This window comes from Tachypleus tridentatus, chromosome 8 (assembly GCF_004210375.1).
Source record: "Tachypleus tridentatus isolate NWPU-2018 chromosome 8, ASM421037v1, whole genome shotgun sequence".
Classification (NCBI taxonomy): domain Eukaryota; kingdom Metazoa; phylum Arthropoda; class Merostomata; order Xiphosura; family Limulidae; genus Tachypleus; species Tachypleus tridentatus.
The window spans coordinates 161,061,777-161,076,971 of record NC_134832.1 but is presented as its reverse complement, the minus strand read 5'-3'; positions in this window follow the sequence as shown (position 1 = coordinate 161,076,971).

Here is a 15,195-nt window from a genome sequence, read left to right as displayed (position 1 = left end):
AAATGTTATAAAATATATATATATAATTATAATAATACTGTCTGTTGTAAGTCAATGTGGGTACTCGCAGGGTTGATAGATCTTCACCAAAATTGGTTTGGAGGTTCATTAAATCGAGTGTGTGTGTTTCTTATACCAGCCACATGGCTATCTGCTGAGCCCACTGAGGGGAATCGAACGTCTGAATTTAGCCTTGTAAATCCGTAAACATACCGCTGTACTAGGGAGTCTCGTTAGTTCGATGCAGCGGTACATACAGATTTTACGTTTCTGCATTTTGCGTTTTGTATGAGTTTTTAAATACAATTACATATAAGGAAAGGAACTTTTCATGTTCTACGATAACCTTTCATTAATCGTGAATTTACATAACTTCCGTCCCTGAGACAGGTACTCCAGTAAGTATTCAATATTTTAAGATGTAGATGTGCTTTGAAAAGCCTAAAAGTCTGTAATTAGAAATAAAACAAATAGTTAAAAGAAGGAAAAACAGCACTGTACAATCTTAGCTAGCTAAATAAAAAACAACAGTAACATAGCAACATGTTTCGAAGCACAAACACACTTGCAAAATATCTTTGTTCTTCTGCGCTGACAAGTTTACATTAAGTGATTCGTTGTTGTAAAATACTGCTCCACACATTTATTTTCACCGTGACTTTACCAAAAGCGAGTTCTTGTCAGTTTGAGTCATTTAGTATCGCGGATTCCTTCAGATGTGATTTAGTGAAAAAGTAATGTTATGAGGGATTATAGACAAGAACAAAAGATCCCGTGTTTCAAAGAACCAACCATTCAGTGGATTGAATACATTTGAAAGAGCTTTTAAGGGAACGTCGTTGACCAGAGATTTTCTATGAGAAATGAAACGTGAATGAGAGGAACATGTTCACGTGACAATTCAACACTTGGCAGCTATGCCAGTAAAGACCTGAACTGGAACGTCGTAATCAATCTCAGCGTCCATGACGCGTGATAACGTTCATCCTAAGATCTACTTAGATGTTGATTCACATTTTACTCTAAATGACTTATATTGATTCTGTTTTTGATTGTGTAAAATCTAGTTTAAAATGAGGTTTTAAATGAGATATTTTTCAAAGTATATAACATTATTATGAACAATTTTTCCCAAAGTTACATAACAAATTTGTCTGGAACACTGTTTAAAAAATACAACTTCGAATCAATTCTATAAATAATCATAGAACTGATTATAAGTTCATAAGTGATAGAAGCGTTAGCACCTTGAAACATTACAAGGGTAAACGTCTGTTTTCTGCTGTTCACGTCTGAAAGAGCAAACTGGAATATAATACACAGTTTTTATTACATGAACAAATTTCGGTGATTTGATGTTCACATCAAAAAAGAGTAACCTAAAATAAAATACACAGGTTTTATTACACGAACAAATTTCTGTTGTTTGATGTTCACATCAGAAAAAGAGTAACCTAAAATAAAATACACAGGTTTCATTACATGAACAAATTTCGGTTATTTGACGTTCACATCAAAAAAGAGTAACCTAAAATAAAATACACAGGTTTTATTACATGAACAAATATCTGTTGTTTGATGTTCACATCAGAAAAAGAGTAACCTAAAATAAAATACACAGGTTTCATTACATGAACAAATTTCGGTTATTTGATGTTCACATCAAAAAAGAGTAACCTAAAATAAAATACACAGGTTTTATTACATGAACAAATATCTGTTGTTTGATGTTCACATCAGAAAAAGCAACTTGAAATATAATACACAGGTTTTATTACAAGGATTAACTTCTGTTGTTTGATGTTTACATCAAAAATAGTAACCTTGGAATATAATACACATTTCTTCAAGTTGTTAGTTCTAATCTTGCTGTATAGAAACAAAACATTTGAATGAAACGAAAGTACTTTACTTTAACTTTACAAACTTGTAAGGAACGACATGAGATGCGTACATTGAAATATATTTGAATGTTGGGTACAGTCTTGAGATATTTTGATGCAATGCAACCAGACACGACTCTTAAAGTAGAACTGGATCGCTGTTCAGGAATTCAGCATTCCGATAAACATATTCAGGAAAAGATGCAACTTTTTGAAGTGGAAGGGAAATGGGTGGTTTATTTGAATTAATGTTATGCTTAGAATGTGCCTCTCTGTACCTTTCCAGAATAAGAGAAATTTTCGACATTTCTTGTACACATATTTATTGAAGAATTGCATAGAATTATTTCGCAGGTGAAAGTATGTCCACCGGTTTATGAGCATATTTAGTTTTGTGTACATTTGAGAAGACGTTATTAGTTTCTATGTTTCTGAACTGAGAATATATCGTTATACCACGGATCTTAAACTGAGTGAAATTCTACTTCTCTTAGTGAAAGAAGTGCTTCTATAGGAAATTTTACTCTCTCGTCATTTGACAAATTCCCTACAGAAAGCCCGGCATGACCAAGCGTGTTAAGGCGTGCGACTCGTAATCTGAGGGTCGCGGGTTCGCATCCCTCTCGCGCCAAACATGCTCGCCCTTTCAGCCGTGGGGGCGTTATAATGTTACGGTCAATCCCACTATTTGTTGGTAAAAGAGAACCCCAAGAGGGTGGCGGTGGGTGGTGATGACTAGCTGCCTTCCCTCTAGTCTTACACTGCTAAATTAGGGACGGCTAGCACAGATAGCCCTTGAGTAGCTTGTGTGCGAAATTCAAAACAAACCCTACAGAAAAGTATGTATTTATTTATACACACACACACATATATATATATATATACCTGTGGTTCTTAATTCACGTAACTTTTACATTTTTCCATAAAACAACTTCTATATACATTTATCGTAATTCACGTAGTTATCTTATCCTTCCTTTCAACTTGTATGACATTAAACATACTCACCCTATCAGCCATTTAAGCGTTATACTCTGATGATCAATCCCATTATTCGTTGTTAAAAGGGTATTCCATGAGTTGGCTGTGGGTGGAGATGACTAGCTGCCCTCCCTCTAGTGTACTAATGCTAAATTAGGAACAGCTATAGCAGATAATTCTCGAGTAGCTTTGCACGAAATTCAAAACAACAAAGTTCATTTCGTAAATTTACTTAAAATTACATGCTCATTAAAACCTGGTTTTGTAGGTGTAATATTTATTCAGCTTTATTTTCCTTTCAGCTTATACCTGTACACGGTGTTCCAGAAATAAATTCCCTATGTTGAACTTGTAAAGTAATAAAACCGTTAGTAATCCAAAATAATTGAAACTTTGTATGCATACTGATTTTTCTATTGGGATTAAGATGACATCAAAATGAGCTTAATGAGTAAGTTGTATCAACCAATTAACTGATCAGTTAATAACTGATTATTATGACGATGACTTTTATATCCTAGGCTGTGTTTAATATGACATTTTAGTTATTAACACTTTAAAACTTAAATATGGAAAAATATGTAGATTACTAGTCATGCTTCTGTTGTTTTGCATACAATGTTTCAGATGCACGTGTACGCAGGCTTAGCAGGTTCAGCATTACAGTTTAAAGTATGCGATATCATTTGCATAATATAAAAAAAACGAGCTTTCACTCATTGCTCTAATTTTCGTTTAATTGTTTTGCTTCTTTTACAAATTAGGTTAATTCTTAATTTTATAGTAATTTTAGAATAATTAAAAATAAGTAGCATTGTTAAAGCTTATCCATTCGACATTTCTTCAGCTACCAAAATAGAAAATATGAATACAAATCAGAACAACTAATAAACCTTAAAATAAGTTATTTGAGTGATTTTCGTATCATTAATGCTTGCTAAGTAGATTGTTTTTATAACAGATTCTTCTCTAAGATTACTTTCTGAACATAATTTTTTTTTTTCAAAATAAAGGAGATATCCTATCGTGCTCTGTTTTTTTCATAACACTTTTATTTATTCACCTAGTTAATGATGACCGAGGCCGGCATAGCCAAGCGTGTTAAGACGTGCGCTTTGTAATTTGAGGGTCGCGGGTTCGCGCTAACATGCCCTCCCAGCTGTGGGGGCGTTATAATGTGACAGTCAATTGATAAAAGAGTAGCCCAAGATATGGCTCTTGGTGGTGGTGATGACTAGCTGCCTTCCCTCTAGTCTTACACTGTTAAATTAGGGACGGCTAGCACAGATAGCCCTCGAGTAGCTTTGTGCGAAATTCCAAAACAAACAATAATAATGACCGAAAAATTTGTTCTAAATTATATTTATATGTTTACATTATTAATTTCATTTTACCAAATTTATTTTTAGTCTATAAATTTCTCTTTCTGAAATAAATATCTGTTATATAGTGTTTATAAAAGGTTGGCTTAGAAGTGCAGAAACAAATAGAAATATTAGCCAAAAGGTAAATTCTAAAGAAATGTTTTCATATTGGTTTCATTAAATCACTCTCAGTGGTACAGCAATATGTCTTCGAATTTATAACGCTAGAAATCGGGTTTCAATACACGTGATAGGTAGAGCAGAGATAACCCTTTTTTTTGTATCTTTGTGTTCAACTATAAGCAAACAAACAACGAATTTATTTTGCAGAATACTTGGTTTTGATTGTTTTGATTTTTTGCGCAAAGCTATTCGAGGCTATCTGCGGCTTGGTGTTTGTTTCATTTATTTGATTTGAATACACACACATATATATATATTACTACAAGAAAGTGGCTATCTATAAGTTGTAACAAAATTCTTAGTTTAGTTTTCTATTTACTTAGAAGAAGTATTCACTTCTAATTTAATGGCGAAGCACAGTTTTTCCCATATCCCATCATTTTAATATTAATTGCTTGGTCCAGGCGAAGCACATAGATTAGCACGCAAGGCTGCGTTCAGAAGGTCCAAAACTTACACTTATAATTATTAGCGTGTTGTAAAAGTGATAGTCAGTCGTGCTATTTGGTTAAAAATAGTTCTGTAGGCAGTGGATACCTCTGACTTGTTAGATGTATTCCTCCTGGTGAACAGTTTCAACTTAAGGGTGACTATGCATAAGTCGTTGGCTAAATGATATGTCATTTAGCTCACGTATCGCGTAAAGTACCGTTCATGTTTATAATACCAAGCAATACAGTAAGTTAACTAATAATGATATATAAGCACAATAATATTTATTGTCGAAATCATATTATATATTTTGGCTGTGCACCCGCCTGTCTTCTCCAGGTGTGATACAAATTGGGCATACAAGGCTTAGATACAAATATAAAAATGCGTGGAAATACGAGGTCTATAGAAGAAAGGGATGATGTTAGGGCTACTCAAGTGCAGGGTTTGTTTTTGAATTTCGCGAGGGCCATTGTAAGACTAGGGAGAAGGCACCGCCAAGCCTTGGGCTACTCTTTCAAAAACGTATGGTGGGATTGACCGTAACATTATAACGCCCCAACGGCTGAGAGGGAGAGCATGTTTGGTACGACAGGATTCGAACCTGCGACCCTCGGATTATGCGTCGAGCGCCTTAACCACCTGGCCATCCCGGACCTCAAGCGGAGGGAAAAAATATTAAGAGAATAAACTAGACCAAAGTTTGCTGTCGTTACCAGGAACGCTGTAATTGTTTCAGGTTAAATCACGTGCTTTTATAATTTCATTAACTTCTGAGCAATAACTTTATTTTTTCACTTAGGGGTTGATGTAGGAGATACGTTTTATCCTAAAGCATCTTCTAGCTAGATTCAAACTGATAATATGTTGGACCGACATTTCAAGTTCCCTTATACGCACGTGAACTTTGTCTAAGATCCAAAGAACGGGAATTTTATCCAATATATTCCTTACCATATTCACGTGAACTCCCACATACACCTTGTTTTTGTTATTTCGGTATTAATTACTAGTTGAGATACCTCGTGCAGAAGGCACGACATCAGGTTCACAGTGTAGCTTTCTATATAATAATAAAATTAATAAAGCAAGGTTTACCTAAATATCATTATCTGCTTAGTTTTAAACTAACAAATGATATTTTTAAATACTCAAATTAGATACAACGACCATTTTAATAAAGTACTCATACTTGTTATTTATAATTTTAATAGTTTTTCAAAAATTAATATCGTTGTTTTGTTGAAATATCTCCAAGCATTGAAAAGTGTTAATAAGAGTTGGTTTTGAGATGAAATTTCTCCGTATATTGGTTCTGGGTTGTCCAATACTAGTCTCCATTTTTAGCGTTGGCTTATTCAAGATTTTACTTGTTTCTTGCCAGAAAAGTTAATTCATAAAAGCTCTAAAATGATATGTTTAACGTGTTTTTATAAATTATTTAGGATACAGGATACTCAATATGAAGGTAAATACTGATAATTTTTGCAATACGTCCACAATACGGACGCTGAAACTATTCGAAAAACCGATAATATCAAATTACGATTAGGTACAATTTGGCTTACGAATGATCGTATGGTTTCGTTAAATTAGTTAGATTTGAACTTCCTCTTTAATAAAACAAGGATAATTACAATATTGTAGTTTCATCATGTAACAGTTTGGAGGTGACAATTTGGCTTTATTGCGAAAATCTTGGTGACAAATCTAAATGTAATGTTTTTTTTATTGTGGGTGAAGGAAGTTTGCTTATGACAGTATTCTCTTCCGTGTTAGACTTGTTGTTTGGAAGTGAGCTAAAATAATGAGGATTTTTATTTCACTTTTTGAAAGCCTACACTTATATATCTTTCTGATCTGATATTATATTTTATAAATATGTGTTACATACTTTGATTTATACGTGATATATATTATTTCAATGAAACTACAACAATAATAGGAATGTTTTTCTCCAGTGTTTATGATATATAATTCAGAATAAATCTGACAGAGATCAGTACAAAATACTTCCAATGACATCTGCTTTGTACTGATTGTGACGCATGATAACATGCGAATAATATCGGTAAAGTACTTAAAAGTACGGCGAAACACGACTGTTCATAATGAATCATTACCCACCACCAAGTACGGCGAAACACGACTGTTCATAATGAATCATTACCCACCACCAAGACATTTCTTTTATACAATACTTGAACATATCAAAGAACTAGAACTTGAAAACTTCATAATGAAACAAATTTATTAACTTTGAAACATTTACACTAGGATAAAAAATAAACTATACTGGTATATCTATATATAATTAGAAGACTGAGATGAACAGATATGACGTAATTGGATAATGTACACATCTTTGCTTTTATACATTTAGGGATCAAATAAATCAATTATTATTATACACTTAAATTTTCACACAACCACCAACCGTTACAGGTGGAGCGTAAATAGGAACCTGCTGAAGGTACAGATCTAAGGTTTATACATGAAGAAAGTTTCGTCGGTGAGATATTTTTGGCAGATTGAGAAGACCAGTTAACAATAAGAGGTTTTCTTTATTTGATTGTTGAGTACAGGAATAACGTTTTCACATATAATTTGGAATGTGTGTTTTTCATGCTAATATTCATTGTTTTTTATATAACGTAAATTACTGCGAAAGCTTTTTTCATAAAGCTGTGTAAGTTTAAGTTTGATAACTACATATTTTCGTCGCTTAAGTATTCCCTTCCTACTGTTGTATTGCATCTCGTTGCACCACATAGAAAAACAAATGGTGCGACAACTGAGAAATGTAAGCAGTAGAACGACTCTGTACAAGTAACTAGGAAATATGAACAGTACAGTTATAATACATACACTAATTCTTTAAATTATTTTTATCATGATCCAAAGGATACGAAATTCACACGGATCGTCCTTCTACCCTTATTATTCTGGGATTCATGTTTTAAACCACAGGTAACTAGATTCATCCGAAACTAATTCGTTTCTCTCAATACTGTTATTCTGAAAATCTGATTTTCAACAACAACTAACAGGAGTCACACAAAACGTTGTCTCCTAGTTTCTTATTGCTTGTCTCAATACTGTTGTTTCAGTGATTATAGTTTTGAAAGACGGATAACGAAAGTCACCTGAAACATTTTCTCTCCCTGATTCTCTCGGTGCTGCTGTTCTGATGATACAGGTTAAAAAAAGATTGTGCAACCCGTATTTACTGTCTCTTCATACTTTAGTTTTTCAAAACTAAATCAATCAGAAACCATTGAAACAAATCAATGGTTCACATTGAAATACATACCTGAAGAAGAGGTATTCATTCAGTTAAAATGTAACTAAAAGTAAGTGAATTTCCTCAGCAGGAATGTTATAAAGCAAATAAAATGTTCAAAGGGATTTTCACTCTTATTATCTATATATTGTAAAATAACACTCTATGAATCTATGTGCCATACAAACTTTTTATACAAAATAAATATACAAAAACAATTTTCACGTGTTTCTGATATTGGCGTATGGTTCTTTTTAAGTGCCAACATCTCTTAGAGGTTTACCTGTTCTTGCACATTTGTATTGGGACTTAACATGGCAAACTTCGGGTTTGAATCCTTGGCACCGAACATACTTGTTATTTCAACCATTATAATGTTACGGGCTACTCAACTTTCTTTGGTCAAGGAGTAAACTAAGAAATGGTGTTGGCTGTCTGTCTTATCTCTAGTTTATCAGTGCTAAATTAAGGACAGCTAGTGTAAATATTTCTCGAGTAGCTTTGCGCGAAACTCATAACGGACAAACATTTTTATTGGCAATTAAGGATCAACACAGTTGCTTATAGGAAAAAAATATAACAGCAATTATACTACGAGATGCAAGTTGAGAAGCTTCTGTGAATATCTGCTTCAGTTTTAAAGTACATCAGATCTCAATCATGAACATCAAGGTTACCCCGTAGAGGTAGTACATAACTTATTTAAACCTCTCATGATAAATTGAGTTTTGATGTGTTTCTCTTGCTAAATGCTATAAACTTTTTCTTATCCAAGGTTATAGTTCGGTATAAATAGTGTAACGAACAACACTAAAAAGTCCAGAACTATATCTTGTTTGATTTGAAGTACTTCCGCTGAGTGTGACATTTGTTTCAAACATTTTCACAAGGTTGCACAAGCGTCTTTCGCCTATTCCGTTCCTACCACCGAAATCACAGACTTGAGGAAAGACAGCTAGTCCAAAGCACCCACCACTAACTCTTGGGTTACCATCATCGAATGGTGGGATATAATCTTCACTCGACCTTCAAACTTGTTTTTTTTGGAATTTCGCACAAAGCTATTCGAGGGCTATCTGTGCTAGCCGTCCCTAATTTAGCAGTGTAAGACTAGAGGGAAGGCAGCTAGTCATCACCACCTACCGCCAACTCTTGGGCTACTCTTTTACCAACGAAAAGTGGGATTGACCGTCACATTATAACGCCCCCACGGCTGGGAGGACGAGCATGTTTGGCGCGACTCGGGCACGAACCCGCGATCCATCAGATTACAAAGCGCACGCCTTAACGCGCTAGGCCATGCCGGGCCCCCCGACCTTTAAGTACGGAACACTGTTTTGTAGCAACAAGACACGAACGCTGTTTTTTCAGATTTATATAGTTCGACAATATAATCGGTCGGCCAAAGTCGATCAATTATATTTTTGAGAATGAGAAAATAAATCGTTGGTATGTGATTCACAATGAGCGCCACACACAGGTTACAATGTTTTAAACAACTGCCGTACGAGCAAATTACCGCATATAAATTGAAAACACGTGTTCATTGTGAGCCCTGAAAAAATAAATCACAAACTTATTGTATCTCCAAAAACGAAATTGACTCTAAAGATATGAAACTTATTACCTGATAAATCCAAACATTTTGGAAGTAGCGTTGTTTATCTTAATGCACAGATCATTTTCTTAAAATCAAAATTTAAATTTGTTGTCTCGTCACTCCATTACAAACGACTCACCTTAATTATACATTAAGAAATTACGCAGGAAAAAAAGACAAATTGCAAGATAACAAACCGAGTAATCCAAACTTTACAGGGATGAATTTAGAAGAAATATAAAATTTAAAAGGTATGTCGCCGGGGAATTTTAGGCTTTAGTCTTCCAGCAAACTTATAATTCACTCCTAACAAGGAATTTCTGCCTTCTGATGGCGATTGAATTATCGGATTTCTTGTTCTGTGATTTAAATACATCTATTGATGTTATATTTACATATACTATGTACTGTCGACGCAAGTAGCTGTGCATATAATTGAAGGGAAGATGTATATATATGTTTTCCTGTATTTAGGTTTCTTTGTATAGCATACTACTTTGTTTATTTGTTCCGGATATTCGTGCAATAATACACAAAGCACTAGCTGCGTCAGCTATCGGTAATGTTCAACTGGTAGACTAAAGGGAAGGCAACTAGTCAATACCATTTGCCACAAAATATTGGCAATCTTTAATAGAATAATGGCATTTGAACTCCAGCCTGATGAAGTACTGATGATCCAAAAGTGTAGAAAAACTTTGTAGTAACGCGACACACACTTGGATCGTCGGATCCAGTGTTGCTAGACTATTACTATCACTGATAAATTCAAGGCATGAAGTGTATTTTTTCTCTTTCTTTTAGCTTACGACGTAACTTAAAGGGTATATTATTTGACCCTTGTTTACCCTTACTTGTGTCTAATGCTTGTAACCTACGAAAGTCAATAGTATAACTGATAACATAAACCTGTCTGACTTGTGAAGAACCTGTTAGTTTTGATGATGAAATACTAAATTTAGGCAGTTTAATTTTTCGGAACTAAGCCAAAGTGAATATCGATTAGGGATAGTTAATTAAGCAACAATAAATAAAGATACAGTTGGCTAAATAAATAGACAATTGGTATTGGTGTCTGGGCATTAGCCTAGGATAAAAAATCAGTTTCGTATAATTTATGATTAATATGATTAATTAGGTATGCATTATAACATATTCCGTATTCATATAATATTCATAAAATAATGGTAAAGATACATATGGCCGGAAATGTATCCTTATTATAAATATTAAAAAACCCGCTTTTGTTGGTTCCTCATGATAATAGTTTTTAGGTTTCTTTTTTCACACCAAGTAAGACAATATATATAATATTTAATAACACTTTATCTGATTTTCATATCAAGTATTTATAATTCTTGTATTAAATACCCGTACTCCGAACGACCTCCTTATGATTTACAGAAACCCCAATGTACCGATCAAATTCCTCCTTTATCCTCAACTAGTTTTATATCTATTTCAAACGGTCATGTATTCGAAAGCAAGCCGTAACACCTGAGCATGTGTGTCAAATTCGGATATGTTAGTTTGTGAGTGGAGGCATGAACAGTGTTCACACATGACGCCATCTGGCACCAGAGTGGGACCAGGAACATAAAATCTTATGTCAGATTCTGTTTGCGCGACCATGAAAATCTACTCTTAAATATCTATTAGTTCTGGTGTATCTTATCCCCCCCCCTCAAATGTAGATAAGGTCACCCCTCGATCACTTGAATCCACCTGCCAAGTTTGTTTCTGCTACATCTAGAACTTTGTTTTTTTTTTGTTTTTGTTTGAATTTCGCGCAACGCTACACGCGGGCTATCTGCGTTAGTCGCACCTAATTTAGCAGTGTAAGACTAGAGGGAAGGCAGCTAGTCATCACACCCACCGCAAACTCCTGGGCTATTCTTTTACCAACGAATAGTGGGATTCACTGTCACATTTAACACCCCACGACTGAAAAGGCGAACATGTTTGGTGTGACGAGGATTCGAACCCACGATCCTCGGATTACGAGTCGAACGCCTTGACACTTGGCCATGCTAGACCCAGCTCTAGAACTGTAATAGGAGTTAGCTGGAAATATTGCATCACACAAAACTACAAGATGATTCAATATAACCTTTTTAAAGACCAATAACTGCTTTGATGTTTATTTTAGTTTACTCTTGCTTGTGCAACTATGAACACACACTGTCCGCGTTCAGTTTTAGTCGAACCTGCTGTCCATGATCTCACTTACGTCATTTTAACTTCTTAAGTTGGGCAAAAATGAATATTCGATAGAAACGAGTCCTTGAGGAATTCAATGCCTTGTTCCCTCATCTTTAAAATCGTTTTTGAAATGAATACTGTTTTTATTGTTCATTCGAATATTACACAAGTAACATGTAAGCTTAAACCACATTAAATACGATATAAAATCATTAATATCTTCATTGGCTTATGCTTATTAATGAAAACCAAATGGTATTCAAATAACAGTTGAGCATTCACAGGAAACTAAGCAAAAAATTGCACATATTGTTTTCAACCTACAAGTTACACGTTCTTTCCAATTTTAATGTTAATAAACATAGTTAATTCTAAGTATACCAGCCCTCTGTATCGCCCCTGAACGGGGTCACGGTGTAAATATCTAAAAAATATTAACACAGACACGTACTTTACATGCTTATATCAGTGAGTGTGAAAATTCTTGATTACAGTCGAAAGAGCTCCCAAATCATTTTTGACCATTACTGGTAGGCAGACGTTTGAAATTCTAATAATATAAATATATGTTACTGCTTTGAATGATACCACCCATGGTAATAGCAGTTATAAAGTAAACTGAAGAAATTTATATCTGATAACTCTTAAACCCATGACCTACTAGTTGTGGGTCATTCTCGAGACCATTTTTAAAGTGTTTTCTTTCTTTATATTTTGTGGGTTCAAGAACCTAGATGCAAAACTTCAAGACAGCTTGTCGAAAATTGTGGAAAAAGTTCAAAAGTCAAGGAACCATAGATACTTACGATTGGGAAATACTATATAGTTAAAGTGAGGAAACTCAATATGGTGATTTAATTAAAGAAACGTTGACATAGCAGCTTTATACTGCTAATGCATTTCGAAATCCATGTTATTATACAATAATAATATGAAAACCTTTATCTAACTATTTAATTTTCCAACAAGTAGTTATTAACATATTATAATATTGATTATGAATTATAATAATACCGGATTAAGAGCAGATGTGTAATTGGTTTAATATAAGTGAGAACACATCTTGTTACGGTCGAATTAATATTTGGTAATTTTTTTTATCCTAACTAAAATTGAACAAATGTACGCGTAAAAATATTTAATTACTTATCTTGTTAAAATCGAATATACAAATGCTGATTTCTTCAGCTATATTTCATAAATGTATTTCTAGTTATAACTAAATAAATGGTTATTTCTTTTGGCATAGGTGCCTAGCCAGGAGAGCCGAAGGAGCACGTGCCACTCCAGTTTAAATATCTTTAACAAGACCAATTTCTAACTATTTTCTCTCGCCGAATTTTTAGTATTGTAAGTCTGGAATATTATCGCTGGCCCACCAAGGATTCAATAAAAAATCAAACATTCTCAGAAAAAAGTATGAGGTTGCTTTGTGTGTATGTATATCTGATTGGCGGAAATAAAAGTTTGTTAGCAGACACATGGGTGTTACTTTATTTTCTAATGAACGTAATAAAACCTAACACTTTTAATGTTATACAGTGGCACAACGTACGTTTACGGGCCTACAACGCTAGAAATCGGGTTTTGATACCGTGATAAGCAGAGCACAAATAGCCCATTATGTAGCTTTGTATTTAAATACAAACAAGCACCTTTAACGGAGATTTAAGTGACTTAAATCTGGTGGTGTTACTGTGTTTAATTATTTATATATTTAAAGATTTAGATGAATCTTTAATGTTGTTCAACCAATATTCAGAGAACGTTATGTGCAAACAATATACCGTGTTGTACAAGGTTTTTGTGCATGCCATCATGGGCCCAGCATAGTTTAATAAACATCTAACATCAGAATAGTAGTTCTTTTTCTGAGGCTTAGGGTTAATATTTGCTTCTAGAAGATGTTCTTTTCAAAGATGTGTAAACATTACGCATAATAAAATACTGAACTTGTTGCAATATTTTTATAACACCTGTACGTATTTTTCAAGCGGTTTTCATGCTATTATTAATGTTTTTAATTTTAAATATAAAATACACTTTGCTTCAGGGTGTATAACACACCTGATGTTTGCAAATTATATTTTACACAATTTTAACAAAGTAAACAATTCTATCAATAATTTAATAGGAACGCCGTATATCACTAGAAGTCTGTCATCGAATGAAGTAATGTTATTATTACCTACAGTATCATACGTTTCTCTAAATCGTATGTTGAGGCCCTGTAACTATCTTCACATTAATCGTATGTTGAGGCCCTGTAACTATCTTTACATTAATCGTATGTTGAGGCCCTGTAACTATCTTTACAGTATAGAATTTGGTTATACATTTCTAACTACATGTTTAAACAGCTACTTTTTCATGTAGACACAAGTTTTAAATTATCATGGAGATCACATATGAGAGTGAAAAGTAAAGTATCATTATAACAGATCAAATAATTGCGTTAAAAGTAAACGGTTTGAACGTGGGAACTAGTGCTAACAAAAAAACCACCGTAGACAGAGTTGTAAAGAGTTCAAAGACAAGAAGTGTCTTATGTTAGCGTTTCGATTGATATGTAAAAATATCATTGATAATTAGACAAATCAGACCATTTTATACACGAGTAAACTGTGATATAGGTATTTTGACATCACTGAAAGCACATAAAACAGGGGAAAGGTGCGTGCCTCTAAACAGCTCGATATGAACTTCAGTAGTTCGTACGCTGTACTGAAGATTGCCGGTTCTTGGAAAATAACAGCTTAAAATGTTGAACAGACGTAAAACATTTTTATATACATGTATGTAAATACATTCATAACAACAAAGGAACACCTTTAGTGTAATGAAAATATGGAACAGTTATAAGACGTTAATATACATGTCGCTGACAGTTCTTTACTAAAGAGCGTGTAATATCGCTATCTACGCTCTTTAAAAGAGTACATCGGGTATACAGTAGCGACATCTAGTTATAGTTAACCCCGAACTGTGCACCAGACTTCTAACATGTCTACATAGAACACAATGTCCTTTAAAACAAAAATTATTACTATTAAACTGTTTGTTTATCACTTCTTACTACTTTGTGGTTATTACTAAAGCTTTGGCCTCGTTAGTTTTTGTTTCGTTTTCATGAAACAATTTGTGACTTTAAATGTATCACACAGTTTCATTTATATATATAAAAAAAATTTAACATTACACAGTCAATTTATGTAATCGTAATTTCGACCATATAATATAGGTAACAGTTCAGGGTCTTTTTTTAGA